This window comes from Pongo pygmaeus, chromosome 5 (genome assembly GCF_028885625.2).
Source record: "Pongo pygmaeus isolate AG05252 chromosome 5, NHGRI_mPonPyg2-v2.0_pri, whole genome shotgun sequence".
Classification (NCBI taxonomy): Eukaryota; Metazoa; Chordata; class Mammalia; order Primates; family Hominidae; genus Pongo; species Pongo pygmaeus.
In genome coordinates this window covers 6,413,750-6,431,554 of record NC_072378.2, presented here as the reverse complement: position 1 = coordinate 6,431,554, position 17,805 = coordinate 6,413,750, and the positions used below count along the sequence as shown (strand labels likewise).

Genomic DNA, 17,805 nt, shown 5'->3' with positions numbered 1-17,805 from the left:
TGGAGAGAAGAGCAAAAACTGGCCAGAGGCTGCAAGCCAGCTCAGAGCTGCTCACGTGGGGCTGTCTGGTTTGCAAGAATTCCACCTCAGGGGCTGGAAGGGCTGGGGGTGAGGTCTTTGGAAAGCTGGAGAAGAGGAGAGGTGCCAGAAGACAGAAGGGCAAATGTTGTCTCAGTTTTCTTTAAAAGAGGGAGAAGGTGGAGTTTGCTAACTTATACCAGTGAGTTCATCACGTTTCTCTTTCGCCTAATTTTTGAAAATTGTATTTCACGCGTTTACCTGCCATTACTTTTTAACCAATCTAATGTGGGTGTTAGCGCAGGGTCTGGGCAGGAGGCCTGTGTTGGACTTTCAGGCCCACTGTGTATTGTCTGTGACGCTGTGAGCAACGTGACACATTTGCACTTCAGTTTCCCTATTTGTAAAATGGGGATAATAATGTCCCCCACATAGGGCTGTTGCAGGGATTCTGGGAATTAGAAGGAACATATCTGGCAGTGACTAGCACGTTGTAAGCACTATACAATTATTCGTGGAGAAAATCCAGAGATTTTTATTGGATGTTTAGGTGTTCCCCGTTTTGTTTTTTTCTTTCTATTTTGTTTTTTGGTAAGCATAATGTTCTGATGAACATTTGTTTACAAAACTCCTTGAAAACGTATCCAGTTATTTTCTTAAGATAAATTCTTAGCTATGAAAACATTTGGTAAAAAGGTATGTACAATTTTAAGATTTTTGAATTTTATTTCCAGACTAACAGAAAAGCTTTTCCCACTCTTCCTAGCAGTGAAACTGTAGGCATTTCCACTGGAAAAAATAATTATATGTGTGTGTGTGTGTCCCAATTTGCTGAGATGTGGGGATGTGGAAATAGTATTTCACTGTTGTTTTAATTTGCATTTATTTGATTAGGGCTCTTTACTTGATTAATGGTTCAAGCCATTCTAGTGTAATCCTAGTCCAGCGAGCTAGCCACTCCCATTATTGCAGGCAGCTCTCTCATTTCTCTCACTGGTGAATATAGATCACCAGTCCTCTCAACCGTTCATCATAGGAAATAGTTTTCAGAATAGGTTGCCCTATTCTGAATGTGTTCTAGTTTGTCATTGTCCCTCTTAAAATATGGCTCCAGAATCTAACTTGTGTGGTCAGACCAGCTGTTATGTGTGCAAAGGAATAGGATGGTTCAATTATAATGTGTTTTTCTTTGGAGAATCCATTAGTGTGCAGTTTCCTTTGAGTTTCTATGGAATCTTGCAGTGATTTAGGGTGGATTTAGGCCAGAGTAGTTTTGACTAAAGGACTGTTTTTAAAAATTGTGTTTTAAAAGGCTTTTACTCCTTTAACTATTTAATGCTGTTCTAAGACCACACGGTGGAACAGTGCCATTTGGGCTCTGGATTCTCTACTTCCATTAGAGTAGCACCGGGTTATATTAGCTATGTTAGCAGCCATCTTATGCTTTGCTTCCTGTAAAGTTGATGGTTAATGGAATAGATTCTTTCTATGTAAAATGATTGAGACATATATAAGAGGAACGGAGGTGGCTGGCTCTGATTCTGAGAGATTTAGCTCAGCTAATAAACAACCTTGGAATGAGAGAATGGGAAACTTTTTAGTGTTCCTCTGATTGCTCTTCTGGTGTATCAAAGAGATATTAATACCACTGTTGCTTTAAAGCCTTTAAAAATGCATACACCCCATGGTAATTAATGTCCTCTGCTCATTCATTTTATTTACCTGCAAAACTCAAGGATGAAGGTGGTGGACTTGTGAAATATTTTGAGAGACAATAAATATTGCACATTTATGTGTGAACCACATTTATATGTGACTCATGCATTCCATATGTTTTATTCCATTCATTCTAAGGTATGGAAGCTATTATGACCTTTGATGAGGCTAAATTCGAGTGTTATTGTTGGAGCTGGGTAATGAGATATACAGAATATTAGACCTAGATGGGGCTGGTGTGAAGGTAGGAATTGTGAGCAGAGTGAAAGCTTTTTACTAAATGAGGCATCTAATTTGATGCTGAGGACTAAGATTGTAAGAGCTGTCTGGCCTTGAAGCAGAAATGGAGCACAAATGGAAGAGACAGATAGCTCTTGCTGAGTCCAGTGGGGTCTGGTATGGAGGGGTGAGATGATGTAAAGGCGTCAGCAAGCAAATTCAACTGGATGGGATTCCCCATTGGTGGTCAACCCGTGTCTACCTCTATGGTTGAAGCTGTTGATTCGCCTGGTGGTTATGTGATTTTATGAGATAATGCCTAACAGGTATGAATCTGAAGTGAGCTAAATCAAAATATCTCTAGGATGGGGGACAAAAGAGGAATAGGCACAGAAATGGAGAATTGTGATCTTAATCGACCAGAGAATCAAACTCACTAAGTGAAGTGTGGTTGGGTTACTCTTACCTACTATACTCAGAGTGATTCTTTAATAATGTGACATAATTTGAAAGCCCTTATCAGTTTTACGGGTAAAAAACCTTAATCCAAATGGGGATTTATAACTGTGTATAAAAATAAACTGATGCAGGAACTAAAAAGAATTATACTTTTAACTTTAGGAGAAGACACAGATTTACTTTTCATTAAATACTACACCAACCAAGTTCTCTGGCTAAAATTTTCACTACACTGATTAACTTTTGCTTTGCAAGTACATTTACTCCCATGTTTCACTGCGTATTTTTCTAATATGCACTGATGTTTTAAACTTTTTGTTATACACAAAATATCTTACTCATAGAACACAATTGTTGTATTCAGCAATTGCAAATGCCATTTTGTTGGTGGAATTCTAAATTTGACACATCAGCTTTCCCTAGTTGCCCATGGAGTTCAAGAAAGTAGAGTGGTTCCTACATCTTTATAGTGGCTTACCTGGATTTTGCAAACTCATAGATTCAAAATGTGCTATTATATGAAATAAGTAAGGGATAGCAGAGGAAACATAAAATGAGTCAAATGTAATTGCCACAGCCCTTGAGACCCCCAGTCTCTTGGGAGAAGCTTCTGGAACACACTGTACCTTTCTATGACATATCTGCTTGGAGATGCATGTCCTGCTGTTGGGTTTTCCAGAAAATTCTTTTAAGAGGAGCTAGCCTCCCTGCTGAACAGGGGCGTTAATTTTTCATGGACTTACACTGTGATGAGGAGCATAAAAAGAATGAGAGAGCTTTAGAAAAATAGTACTAAAACAAAATAAAAGAAGTCCTTCTCCGGTTTACACAGAAAATGGAGACTGTTATTGAAATTTTGCTTGTTAGCAGACACGGAAGTTAAATACAGAGCAATTTAATGCAATTAACTCTTTGATGTAAATTTCCTGGGAAAGGAAGAAAGATTTTGCCAAGTCTAGCCCATTTAGAATCAGACTAGATTCTACTTGGAGGCTGCAGATATCACATTTTCACTCTGACAAGCAATTCTGCTTGGTAAAGAGTGGCTTGACCCAGGGTAGGTGCTTACAATGACCCGAGGTAAGTCACTGGCCATGTGAACCTCTGATTCTCCACCTGTTAAACAAGGGAATCTTTAAAAGCTTTCTCCGATTATAGAGTTATCCAAATCTACATCAAAAAGTTTTATCATATAGAACAGTATTTTTTACGTTAAATCTGGATTTGCTGCTGTTTTCATAGAAACAATACTAATATTCATTTCCTTCTTTCTGCTTCTTGATATTTAATCTTACATAAAAAACTGTGATTTTTTCCCGTGTTTCTTAATAGTTACATACCTAAAGTCAGCATGTTGTCCTAAATAACTCTTCAGTCTGTCAAGAACTATTTAATGTCAATTATCTAGAACTTGATCTGCAAATATATAAAAGTCAAAGCCACATTGGTTCTTTTTGCCATCTGGTTTGCCTTTCATTTTTTGGAGCATGGGAACACCAAGTTAAAGTGATTAGGCTCCTCAGTTCATGATAAGTGATCATCACTGGTCATGGCATTGAGGGCTGTGGTCGGGAGCTTCTAAGGTGGCCCCCAGTGATCCCCACTTCCTGATTCTCATTCCCCCATGTAATACTCTCCCCTTAAGTGTGGGCTGGACCTAGTGACTTGCTTCTAATAAATTGAATACAGCAAACATGAGACTATGGCTTCCAACTTGTACATACTATCTCCTGCTCTGTCACTTGCTCTGAGGAATCAAGCTGCTGTGCTGTGGGCTGCCCTATAAAGAGACTCATGGCAAGGAACCAACAGCCATGAAGAACTCAGGCCCTTAGTCCAACAGCCCACAAGGAACTAAATCCTGCGGCTAATAACCATGTTGGTGAACTTAACAATGGATCCTCAGATTGTCATCTGAACTTTCAGATGAGACTGCAGCCCAACCCTTGACTGGAGTCATCTGAGAGACCATGAGTCAGAAGCATCTAGCTAAGCCATGCCTGGATTCCTAACCCATACAAACTTTGAGATAATAAACATTTATTGTTGTAAAGCTACTACAGGCCAGGTGTGGTGGCACATGCCTGTAATTTAGCACTTTGGGAGGTCAAGGTGGCAGGAACACTTGAAGCCAGGGGTTCAAGATCTGCCTAGGCAACAAGGAGAGACCTCAATTCTACAAAAAATGCTACTACATTTTAGGATAATTCATTATGTGGCAACAACCGGTATAAGTACTCAGATTTTTAGTTAATTATTTTTCTTTTTCATGCCCCAATCCTGCTAACATTCTTGTATCCTACTTAATTATTATCCATGCTGTAATGCTTTTAATACTTTTCCTTAAATATATATGAATGGTTGGAAAATTTGTAATGTTGTCTTGTGTTTATATTCTTTATTTATGTAAATGGAACTGTGTTATATATTTTATTCTATGTTTTAACTTTTATTACTTCACTCCATGTTTTTGAGATTTATTCAAATTTCTTATCTAGATATAGCTTACTACTTTTGATTATTGCCTAACATTTCATCATTGGCATTTTAATCATCCATGTTCCAAGTGGCAGACACTTAGGTAGCCTCCAGGTACTTGCTGTCAGAAAACAATACTGTAATGAGTACAATCACGTCTGTCCTCTTATGGATTTTGCCTGTTCATATCTAGGAGTTGAGATTAATGGGATAATGAGTTGAGATTCATGGATAATTATGAATGCTTTTAGCATTTCTGCTTAAATTGGCTTAAATAGTAAGAACCTAAATTGTCTCATATAACAACAAGCGTTCTAGAGGAAGCATTAGCAGCTCAGTGGTGTAACCAAAGACTTGGGTCAGTTTCATCTTTCTGCTCTACCGTCCTCTGTAAGTCAGTGTTATTTTTCCCACTGGCCACAAGATGATTGTAGCAGCTCTGAACATCACACACAGGCATGATCACAGCCAGTGTAGAAGAAGAGGGTTATAGCTTCCCATGCATCTTTTTTTATTACAGAGGAAAACTTTTGCCAGAAGTCCGTTAGTGGATGTTTTCTTTGGTCCCATTGACTAGCATTTTATATATATTATAAAAGAGACTGTGGAAGCAAGTGTGTGGAATTAAAGGACTCCATAGTGGGAGGCACCCTTTACTAACAAGGAAAAATCAGAGAAGCCTGTGTAGAAGTTTCTGTTACATAATGTATATACTATTTATAGCCATTAAATACCGACTGAAAGCTGTATTAGTGTATCAGTCAGTCGTTGTCAAAAGAACACTGTGAAATAAACTTACACAGAACTAAATGACTTAAAACACAGCAATTTATTATCAGTGATACATCCGTGGGTCAGTTGGGTGTTTAGGCAGGCTTGGCTCTGGGTCAGGGGTCAGCTGGATGTTTAGGTAGGCTTAGCTCTTTGTCAGGTTTAGGTTGGTTCAGGTCTGCTCCCTGCATCTCTCTTCCTCCTTGGACTGGTGGACATTGCTAGGGCATATTCTTCTCATGGCAATGGCAGAAACACAAGGGATAAAGCCTAACCAAGAAACCACATTTGGAGCCTCTGCTCAAGTCACTTCTCTTAACATATTATTGCCCAAAACAAGTCACACGGCCAGGTTTTAAATCCAGGAGCAGAGAAGTGCACAGGGGTGTCTACCATGAGACCACATTCAGCCACATGGCCAGGCCCAATCAGGAGAGGAGATATACTCCTCTGATGGAAGTGGCAGAGAAGTAGTGAATATATTTGAACAATAATCTCATATATCATAACCAATATTCTCTCACACCAGCAGTGCAAGAAGTTTTTGTATGCCAACATCATCACAAATATTTGGTATTTACCAATGTTCACATTTTTTGTCAACCAAATGGTCATAAAGTTGTTTTAATTTACATATCAACAATTATTGTTGGATGAAGCTGAGGATTTCTTCATGTATTTATTAACTATTTGTCTTCCTCCTTCTGTGAATTACCTATTATACATTGGACATTTTAAAATTGAGCTTTCTATATGTTTTTGTTAATTTGTAGGAATTCCTTGTATAATGTTGATATTAACCTCCAATTTATTTTACATATTGCATTCTCTTCTCCCATTCTATCACCTATATGTTAACCCTGTTTGTGATATTCTACATTGAATAGAAATCTTCAATTTTGTTGCAGTCAATTTTTTTTTTCACCTTGTGTTTTTGGAGTGTTATTTGAAAACTCTTTCTGTACATCCTAATGTCACAATATTAAAAAATATTTTTATACTTATTTCATAGTTTCAATTTTCATATCTGGGTTTTTAATCAATTTAGAATTGAATTTTTATATGCCATGAGGTAGACATTTGTCTTTATGTTGTGAAGTTTTCCTAACATCAGCTACTAAAAAGTTTCATCCTTTCCTCACTCATTTATAATGCCATCTCTGCTACAGAACAAATTCACACATTTACTTGGGTTTGTTTCTGGGCTTCCCGTTCCATTCCATTGATCTCTGTCTTGGGCAATGCCAAGACCATATTTTTTTTCTTTTTAATTACTTAATCTTTGTAGTTTCTTAGTGTCTGGATAAGCAAGTTTCCTTGCTTTGTTCTTCCAGATAGCTTTCTAAATGAATTTGTCAAGTTCATACAAGATTCTGCCAGAATTTTGATTGGAATTGCATTTAATTTATAGATCGATTTGAGGAGAACTATTTTGTTGAAAGTGCATAAAGAGTGATAAGCTTTTGAAGTTAACGTATTGGAATAAACTTCTTTGGGATGATTTAGATACTCTTTCTTAAGTGTTTACAATAAGCCTGGGGTCTCTTAACGTATTCGATTGGTATTATTACAATAGGAGAAAATATATGTCAGGAAATGTGTGTATGTGGGAATTTGGTGAGTTGTAGGTAGCAATCATTCTTTTACCATAACACCCACCCTTTTTTCCTTAAGGTTCTTGATTATAAACACTAGTGCTTGTTCTATTCAGTGATTCATTTAGTTAGTCAAGGGCTAATACCACCTCTAGCTTTGTATTTAACATTCCATGGAACTATCTATATCTCTTCAAATTTGCCCAGTGTTTCATTTGTTCTGGCTAGGTTACCTAATTATCACCCAATGTTAATGAGACCAAGCTCATTAGAATGGTCTGTTTTAGAGTCTTTTAGCTTCCTTCTCACCCTGGCTAGCTGTCCTGCAAAGGTGTACTTTTGAGGACAAGGAAAGCCCAGAGAGTGTACTTGAAAAAGTTCAAACCCTTCACTGCTCCTGGAAAATACCCTAGTCATGCACTTGCTAATAGACTAATTTTCATATATAAAGGACAGGACCTGATCATTATTTGTAGCTCATTTAGGGTAGTTAATGAGGAGTAGCCTAATTAAGAGGCTGGAAAAAGTATAGCACAAAGGTGGTCTTGAATTGGCTTACTCATCTTTGTCCGGAACGTCTGCTCGTCTTTTTTTAACCTACCAAAAGGGAGTATGAAGGGATGACCCATTTGAATATTTAGCAACATGTTAAATCCAGTTCAGATTCCATATTGCAGGTTTAAAAAAACCCACTGTTTAAAGAGTGCATTTCTAACATATAATTCACTGAGAGGATAAACATGCCTTTCAATGTTCTATTTAAGATAAAAACTGTATTAAATGAGCCCAGAATTGTTAAACTTAGCTCTGTAAATGTTCAGCAATTTTATATTTTTCCTTTGCTTTGTCTGCATATCTCCTTTTTCTTTCTAACCTTGGTTGGGTTCTTTTTAAAGTCACTGTCTTTTAAATCATGTAATTTTGAGTAACAAGACAGCTAGGTGACATATTGCAATATTGAAATTGTTGAGTCAGGTCTTCTTCATAATTTCACAACTGTTAAAATTCCCACATTGGAAAATATGACTAATTCCCTCTAATTCTCAAAAGTCTTCTCCAGAGAAAAATCACATTCTGTGCTACTCAAATGCCATAGAAACAGCTCCCTCATGGCTCCTCAGTTAGCTCAGTGTGGGGCCAACCCTCATGGTAGGTTGATGCTTGTAAGCAATTGTTTGGATGCATTGAAAGCTCTCCTCATAAGTGTGCCTGAGAGACGAACAGGGCAAAAACCACTGTACAGACCCGAGGTGGACATTTTTAGAAAGAAATGCTTTGTGTACAGTTCAAACTGGTGGGTTTACGCTTTTTAAAGTGCTTTTTAAATTCCCCCTAGAAGTTGTCCAAGTTCCTCCTGCATTCGCCAAATTGCTGAGAGATGGTAGAGACCTCAGAGATTTTTGGATACATATGTGGTCACTGCATTTCTTTTGGCAAAATAACTGGAGCCATAGGCCCAGCTGAAATCGCTGTTCTACATGCTTGTAGATATTTACAGACGCTGGTATTTCTGAGAGCTGAAGACGTGTCTTCCTCAATTGTCTAATGCAATCCTCACAACCACCCAATGAAGCAGGTGTTAGTATCTTCCCTGTTTTACAGATGATGGGTGCTGGACCGTTAACCTTAGTTTGTATATGGGAAAACTGAATCTCTCAAATTTCATTCTTTGCTCCTTATAGCAGATAATGTCTGTGCATTGCCCAATCATTGCTACTTTCCTTTGTGCCATTCTTGTGTGCCTGTTGGCTTGAGGGGGCTTTCTTCTTCCACAATCTCAGTGTGCTCGAGCCTCCCTGGCATGCATAACCTGAGAGCTCGAAGTGCCAGGGGAGTTTACATCTGCTTGGGGTGACCTTAAGTGGTTGATGGCTACAGGAGTCTGAAAGCCTCAGCTCCCTTGCATGGCAGAACAGGCCTTACACTCCTGAGCTCCCTGCAGCCTAACTCTCTGCAAGACTTTGCCTGAGTGAGTTCACCTTCTTGCTCGGCCTCTTCCCTTCCCAGCTCTGCTCCCTGCAATTACTGGCTTCCTCTAAGAGCATGTCCAAAAAGTCATTTGTAAAGGAATCCTCCTCTCAGGATCTGCTTCTGGAGAGCCCAACCTAAGATGCTTCTCTTTCCTATGGTTTTATGGGACAGGACGTTCTTGGAGCATGTTCTTGTGAGATTTAGGTTAACACATTCAAACTCGCAGAAGATGTGAGTCTTGGAAATTTTAAAAAAGAAAGAAAATTAAATCTAAACCTTTACATGCCTTTTTCCCCCCATCGTGCATCTCACCTGGGGATACTTGAAGGTTTTGTTTAACTTTCCATTTACTCATTCCAGGAAATAGTCATGTACCATATGGTTTTCAGTTGCATTGTTCAAGGAAGAAAAGCTGGATATTTTTATTTTTAAGGCATCCTCTTTCTTCGATTCCGTCAACTTGTTCTTAATAGTGACTCTACCCCCAAACCATACTCTATCCTTCCAGTTTATCTGATAGTTCTTTCTGAGGTAAGGAGTCCATCTGCCTGTTATTTATTTATTTATTTATTTAGAGACAGGCAGGGTCTCACCCTGTTGCCCAGGCTGCAATGCAGCGGTATGATCATGGCTCACTGCAGCCTTGACATCCTAGGTTCAAGTGATCCTCCCACCTCAGCCTCCTGAGTCAGTTGGGACTCTAGATGTGCACCACCACACCCGGGTCATTTTTGTATTTTTTGTAGAGATACGGTTTCACCATGTTGCCCAGGCTGCTTTCCAACTCCTGGGCTCAAGCAGTCTACCCGCCTCAGCCTCCCGAAGCACTGGGATCACAGGTGTGAGCCACCATGCCCCGCCCTGCCTTTTAAAGTGGAATGAAACTTATCACAGCATAAAATTTATTCCTATGAGAAATGTGATTTATCCTGGGGCAAGAAATGGTTAGGACTAGATATCAAGAGAAGCAAGCTCAGCTCTCGGAAATCTGGGACATGGAGGTTGGGGGACAGGTTGACAGGTTTTGGGAGAAAAGTGTGTATGTTTGTGTCTGTGTGTGTTAAAAGAACCGTGTGGGTAAAGAACTCTAACCTAGTGAGCCCAAGTCAGCATGGCATGGAGTGGTGACAGGGAGACAGAGAGAGAGAGGAACAGAGAGTCCACTTTCCTCCGCACCGAAACACTGGGAAACGGTGGTGCTGGCAGCATTCCTCAATGGCTACAGTGAGGGTGTGCACAGGTTTCAGTGGAGGCGTCTAGCCTGTACTCAGTTTACCAGAGATCCCAGTAGTGAAGTAAGATGGCACGAGACCAAATACTGTGTTTCACAAGTGACACCATGTGGCAGCCACAGTGACAACCGCCCCAAATAGCAGGATTCTCCTAGGGACTCTTCTCTGGATGCTGAGGGATCAGCGTTAAATTTTATTGTTTTTGGAGTTAGAACAGGGTAATGTTTCTCATTCTCTCTGTAACCTTTATACAATTTGCTAGTATGGTGTAGGGGCTCCGTTTTTTCTTTCTTTTTAAATTATACTTTAAGTTCTAGGGTACATGTGCACAACGTGCAGGTTTGTTACATATGTATACATGTGCCATGCTGGTGTGCTGCACCCATTAACTCGTTGTTTACATTAGGTATATCTCCTAATGTGACACATATACACCATGGAATACTATGCAGCCATAAAAAGGATGAGTTCATGTCCTTTGTAGGGACATGGATGAAGCTGGAAACCATCATTCTGAGCAAACTATCGCAAGGACAGAAAACCAAACACTGCATGTTCTCACTCATAGGTGGGAATTGAACAATGAGAACACTTGGACACAGGGCGGAGAACATCACACACCAGGGTCTGTTTTTTCATATGTTTTTACTTAGAACCTGCCTAAGACTGTAAAACCCTAATCTCTTGAAACGAGGCGTCTCCTGCCTTCGGTATTTGTGCTGCGGACTTTGGGATGCTTCCTCTGTTTCTGAACTTGGAGACAGGGCCCTTCCGTTAGCTCTTCTAGCCTTCCCTCAGAAGCAAGCACTTAGTAGTGACACATTTTCTGTTTATTGGCTGCAAGAAGTCTGCTTTCAGTGTGACGCTCTGAAAAAGTTCGTGTCCTATTTTCTGAATTCCTCCTGTTCTCCATGCCTTCAGGGAAATGTGTGTTCTCTTTTCTAGATCAGCTCTGATTCTGTGCCCGATCCAGGCAGCGTGCCCACGGTTTCCTGAGTCCTTAGATAGCTCTTATCTGACCTACCCTCTCTTACCCAGTGATGAGGTAAAAAGAGCAGAAAAATCTTGAAGCCAACAGATGGCTGTTTCAGAGACTCACCTCTGATCCCTGCTAGTTTGGTGACTTTGAACACACCTCACTTAAACTCTTTGAAACTGCTTTTCCTCTTTAAAAAAGGGGGATAATAATACCTCCTTCTTTTATTTTAAGAATTAAATGCGTTAATGTATTGAAAACAACTTATAAAGTGTAAAATACTTATTACAGTCAAATAAGGCATGATTACGTTTTATTATGCTGTACACAGCTCAGATTCAACTGCTTCACTATATCTAGATTTGAGGATTCTGAAAGTTTAGAGCCATTATTTTAAGAGTGTCTTGAAATGCTTTGGAATAAGAATTCATGTAAGGAAATATAGGATATGGAAGAATCTTCCAGAATGCAGACCGAGGAGACTCCTGAATACAGAAGTCCTTGAACACGACTTGTTCTTCCTGTTGTTGCTTGTGCTAAAAGGAGACTCGGGCAGAGAGGCTGGGGAAACAGCTGAGAGAAATAAGTGTGTGTGTGTGTGTGTGTGTGTGTGTGTGACTGTGCGTGTTTGAGTGTGTGTGTGAGAGAGAAAGAGCATGTGCATTTGCATGTGTGACTTTGTGGTGCATATGTTCGTGTATGAGTGTGTGTGTGTGAGACAGAGTATGCGTATTTGCATGTGTGAGTTTGTGGTGCATATGTGCTTGTGTGAGTGTGTGTGTGAGTCTGTGTGAGTGCAGTGGGGAGAAGGAGGAACTGCACGGTGGTAAATATTTTATATAATTTATATTATTTTCTTTTTCTTCTACCAACCCTATGAGACAGGGATTACTATTTCTCACCTTTTTTTGCATTAAAAAATTGCGATAAAAACATGCAACATAAAATTTACCGATCTTTGTTTTGCAATGGATCTCCTGACCTTTTTCATCTTGCAAAACAGAAATCTATACGCATTGAACAGCGATTTTTCATTTCCCCCTCTGCCAGCTCCTGACAATCATCATCCTACTATGTATGAATTTGGCTGCTGTAGGATTCATAGAGTATTTGTATTTTTGTGGCTGGCTTCTTACACTTAGCTTAATGTCCTCAAGGTTTAACCATGTTGTTGTATGTGTTAGAATTTCCTTCATTTTTAAGGCTGAATTATATTCCATTGGGTGTTAATATTTCCTTTTTGTAGATGAGGAAGCACGGTGAGATCCAGTTACCTCCCTCAGACTAATTAGCAGGGAAACCAGAATTTTAACCCAGTGGTGGCTTGCTCCGAAACCTGAGCTCCTTCTGCCACATTCAGCTGCCTCCACAGAGGATTCACTGAGTGTGCGGCTGCAAATCCTCATGCTTCCAGAATCTCCCCCTGCTCCCACCACTCCATCACATTTTACAGCATGAAGGAAATTACTTTGTTGAAAGTATGAAATGTAAGCCCAGTGTGACCTCACCAGAGACTACTGGTCTCCTGGGCTGTGAGCTTGTACCATTTGAGAAAAGAAAGTTTAGAGAACAGGTCACCAGTATGCCTTTTCCAAGGTACACTTGCCATCTCGTGTCAAGGTTTTCTGCAGTGTATATTTGGGGGAGGGAGAGGCTGAGGAGGGAGGCAATGTTTGGGTGAGCTGTGCATATAGGCGAGGCTGAGCAAGGAGGAAGAAGAAAGTTACCCTGAGAACGTGTCTACCAACATGTAGGGATGTCCATCATATATTGCTAACTGAAAAAATCTAGTTGGCCTGGTGCGGTGGCTCACGCCTGTAATCCCAGCACTTTAGGAGGCTGAGGCAGGTGGATCACCTGAGGTTGGAGTTCAAGACCAGCCTGGCCAACATAGTGAAACCCCATCTCTACTAAAAATACAAAAAATCAGCTGGGTGTGCTGGGGGGTTCCTGTAGTCTCAGCTACTCAGGAGGCTAAGGCAGGAGAATCGCTTGAACCTGGGAGGCGGAGGTTGCAGTGAGCCAAGATTGTGCCATTGCACTCCAGCCTGGGTGACAAAGGCAAAATTCCGTCTCAAAACAAAAACAAAAACAAACAACAACAAAACTCTAGTTGTGTACTGTTGGGTGGTCTGGTACTATTTCAGAATTGTAGAGAGACAAAAATCACATCCAAGTGTTGATACATGTGGATGTGGATTTGTGTGTGTAGGAAGGGGTTGTTACAGGAAACTAATGAGATGACTGTGTGTCCAGCACAGAGTTGCTCTCTAAAATATGTGGTGAACGCAGGAAGGCATGGCATCGGGAACTCTGGCATGCCAAAGGCCTGTTTTCTTTTTTCTTTTTTTTTAATCTTCAACTTTTATTTTGAGTTCAGAGGTACATGTGCAGGATGTGCAGGTTTGTTACATAGGTAAACGTGCCAATGTGGTTTGCTGCACAGATCATCCCATGACCTAGGTATTAAGCCCAGCATCCATTAGCTATTCTTCCTGATGCTCTCCCTCCCCCACTTTCTCCCTCCAACAGACCCCAGTGTGTGTTGTTCCCCACCATGTGTCCATGTGTTCTCATCATTCAGTTCCCACTTGTAAGTGAGAACATGCGGTGTTTGGCTTTCTGTTCTTGAATTAGTTTGCTGGGGATAATGGCTTCCAACTTCATCCATGTCCCTACAAAGGACATGATCTTGTTCCAAAGGCTCATTTTCAAGAAGGCTCCTGGACCCCTTGGGACTAAGTATAAATTTCATTAGTGAAACAAACTCAAAATCTTTACTGATTTTGAATAATACATCTCTTCCCAATCTACAAGATTTTGCGTAATATATCTCCTCCCAATCTCTCTAATGTTTTCTTGGGCCACTTACTTCCTCTTGTTAACGTCCAACCAGATTGGTCTTCTTGTAGTTTCTTCCGTGGCAAAGTCTTTCTACCCCAGGTCCCTGGCATGTGCTGTTTCCTCTGTCTGGAAGCCATTTACCTTACTCTCTCTGCCTGACTCCTCCTCAGCATTTGGGTCTCAGCTTCTGTGTCATCTTTTCACAGAAGCCTACCCTGAGCACTGTATCCAGTTTTGGTGTCCCTCCTACCTGATAACTTTCTACCTCAGTTCTTGTGTTTGTTTTTTTTACAGCACTTTTAAAACTTGCAATCTTTTTATTGACTGGTGTTTTTATGTTTGCTGCCTCCTTCCCTGGATAGGAAGTAGGGCAGGAGCTACAGCCATGATGTTCCCATTAGGTACTTTGTGCTCAACACACATCCATCCTCAATACAGGCTTGCTGGATGAATGCACCCAACACAAGGCTTGCAAGGGTATGACACAGTGGAAAAATAATCCCCAATCTCTGGCATAGATCCTTTTCCATAAGTATTTATTAAATTTAAAAAAGGAAATTTGAGGGCAATGCAGAGGAAGAAGCAGTGAATGAAGGAAAGAGGAGGATCTACTTGTGGTGAGAATTCCACAGAGGAGTGGGCAATTCGTGCTGAACTGAGGGAAGAGCCGAAGGAGTAAGGAGCCATTTGGGGACCAGGCATTGGGTAGGTACAGGGTAATGTGAGCAGACTCTGGAAACTTGGCATGAGGCCAAACACTGTACCCCACCCCCCACAGAGGCCACTTTTGGAAGCCAAGAGTTGGAGCTTCTTGGAGAATAAGTTGTGAAAGTTCAAGTGAAAGGCCTGGAACTTTGAAAGAGGTGCTTTTCCTTGGGCATAGGCAGAGTTGCTTGCAGTGTGAGGGACCCAGTGGTTGGAGCCCAGGGTTGTCAGAGACCAGGTCAGCAAGCAGGGTCAGGGACACTGGGACCCAGGAAATGCATAGTGCAGGCCTGGACAGGGATCACCCAGCAGTGGGCCCTCTGGAAAGGTACCCTGCCTGGAATCCCAGTGCTCTTGCCCCTGACGATCAAAGGCTGACACTGTGCTGGATTCCCCAGGCAGGAGAGCTAGCATGCAGCTGAGAGGTTTGAAGCTGCAGTCACAAACCCACATCTAAAAAGCAAAAAGCTACACTCAGGGGGAGTTTGAGCACCACCATCTCTTGTTGATGATCTGAGCTCATGAGATTTTTCGTGGTTCTGGGAGAAAGAAGTTGCAAACAGCATCTTCTCTGCATCCAGCAAGTTATTAAGAAAAAGCACAATCAGAGCAAGGGAGGTGGGACTGGGGCTTACACTCTTGAGACCTGTTCCACTGCGTGGCTCCTCATGGCTTCCCACTGCCCTTGACCTGTGCTTGTTTTGGCCCTCACCATGATGTGGTGAGCCCTTCTGACCTTCCAGACCCTCTCCGTGAGGCACCACTGTTAGTTCCAATTTTAAGAGAAGGAAACAGACACAGAGGAGATGAAGAACGAAGATCAGATCTTCCCACTTGCTGGAGACCCATGCTGTGTCTCCTGTGGATTTTAAAGAGGAGAGTGATGTGAGTTAGAATAGCTGAGCCGTCTATGTGGGTGTGGCCTGAACACTGGCTCTCAGATTTGTGGGTTTTGGTGCTTGGTTTCACTGTGTAAGATAAGAGAAGAGAACTGCTTCCTGAGCAGTTCTTCTGGGATGCAATTTTCTAAGCCCTGGGAACCGTGCACCCTGGCCTTCTGGGGTTTGGAGAGAGTGTGAAGGAGAGGAAGATACCCTCTCTGACAGGCATCGCTGGGGGAATCTGAGCTTTCGACCTGGATGCTGTGTGTTCTCTTTAATGAATGCAGGGAACCCAGTGACCCTCCAGAGAGAGCTCATGGCATCAGAGATTGCACCGTCCAGAACTCGAACAGGAAGAGACTTAGGTTAACAGAGGTGGGCACTCTGGAAAAACTGATAAGATCAGTCTTGCATAATGAAAGTGTGCATTTCACAATTTGTAAAATTTCTTGGCTTATTTTTTTTGACGGAGTCTCACTCTGTCGCCAGGCTGGAGTGCAGTGGTGCGATTTCAGCTCACTACAACCTCCTGGGTTCAAGTGATTCTCCTGCCTCAGCCTCCTGAGTAGCTGGGACTACAGGTGTGCACCACCATGCCCAGCTAATTTTTGTATTTTTAGTAGAGATGGGGTTTCACCGTATTGGCCAGGATGATCCTGATCTCTTGACCTTGTGATCCGCCTGCCTCAACCTCTCAAAGTGCTGGGATTATAAGCGTGAGCCACAGAGCCCGGCCTTTCTCGACCATGTTTGATCCAAAATTCTTCTGCTAAAGATACCAATCTTATGAGAAGCTTTTATGTGATTTGATATGAGAAATGGTTATTGTGGTGAAAACAAATAGCAGTTTTAGAAAATGCTTTTTTTCCAATCAGCAAACCTCACCCTCCATCCTCATAGGCTTTGTCAAGAAAATGCCATTCTCGTACAACTGTTGAAAATCACTGGATATTTCTTACAGAGGATGGATGGAATGCCTTATGGTAGTGATTTCTGGAAAAGGGGTCTTGAAAAAAGCTGTGCCAGAAATATTTGGTGAGATTGTTAAAAATGACATTCCTGGGCTCTGCTTCGTGAGGTCTGATTGAGTTTGTCTGGCTGGACTAAGGAAACTGTGTAATCAGAGCTCTACAAGATGATTCACCCACATTTGGGAACCAGTGACCTAGGGCAGGCAGAGGATTTGGCAGAGGCATTTTCTTCATACACAGGGTCTCTGGGATGCCTTCTTCCCACCGCCTCCTGCAACCAAGCCTGCCTCTCTAGGGAAAGGCTACAGAAAACGTCCCCTGGAGTCAGCAGTCTTCCTTCACCCAGTTAAATCCCTATTAGTAAAATAAAATGTAGCTCTTAAAAAAATAAAAGTTCATTTTGCAGAAGTCCAACTGAGGGGAATTCAATTAATGTGGAAATGTGTTCATATAACTCATCACCCATCCTACTAAGCTGCCTTCAGACCTGTCATCTAAGGCAGGAAGAGCTTCTGTCAGCCAGATGGAAACTGGGTCACGAAGTGTGTGAAACACGAGGCTTTTCCCCAGGGCATCGCTGAGCTCAGACATCCAGGGAGTGAGACATATCTAAAATCCACCCATTGACTGTTGGGATTCAGCAGAGCTCGTTAATTTTTCAGGAGACCACACGCTGTCTTGGGCAAGCTGTCTGCCTTCTCACCTGCTCACTGGGGTTAGGTCCTGCAATTGCCAGGCCAACACTGGTTAGAAATGGGCTCTTATGGCCAAAGTCTCCTCCTCGGTTCTTTTCTCTTTCCTCTTGCCAGCTTGTGGCTGGGAGGCTCATCATCTCACCTTGTCATTGCACTTGAATAGGATATAGATGGAACCTCTAGTCCTAACCTCTTTCAACAGCCCTGTGTCTGAATTTCTTCTTGCCTGCTGAGTACTTCTCAAATTTGGACGTGTTGTCTACCAGGTCAGCAG

At 41.5% G+C, this 17,805-nt stretch overlaps 1 pseudogene; it reads left to right on the top strand.

Annotated features, from left to right (window-relative positions):
* LOC129038787 (snRNA-activating protein complex subunit 5-like) overlaps positions 1-17,805 on the top strand; it is a 290,162-nt pseudogene that overhangs the window by 89,288 nt on the left and 183,069 nt on the right.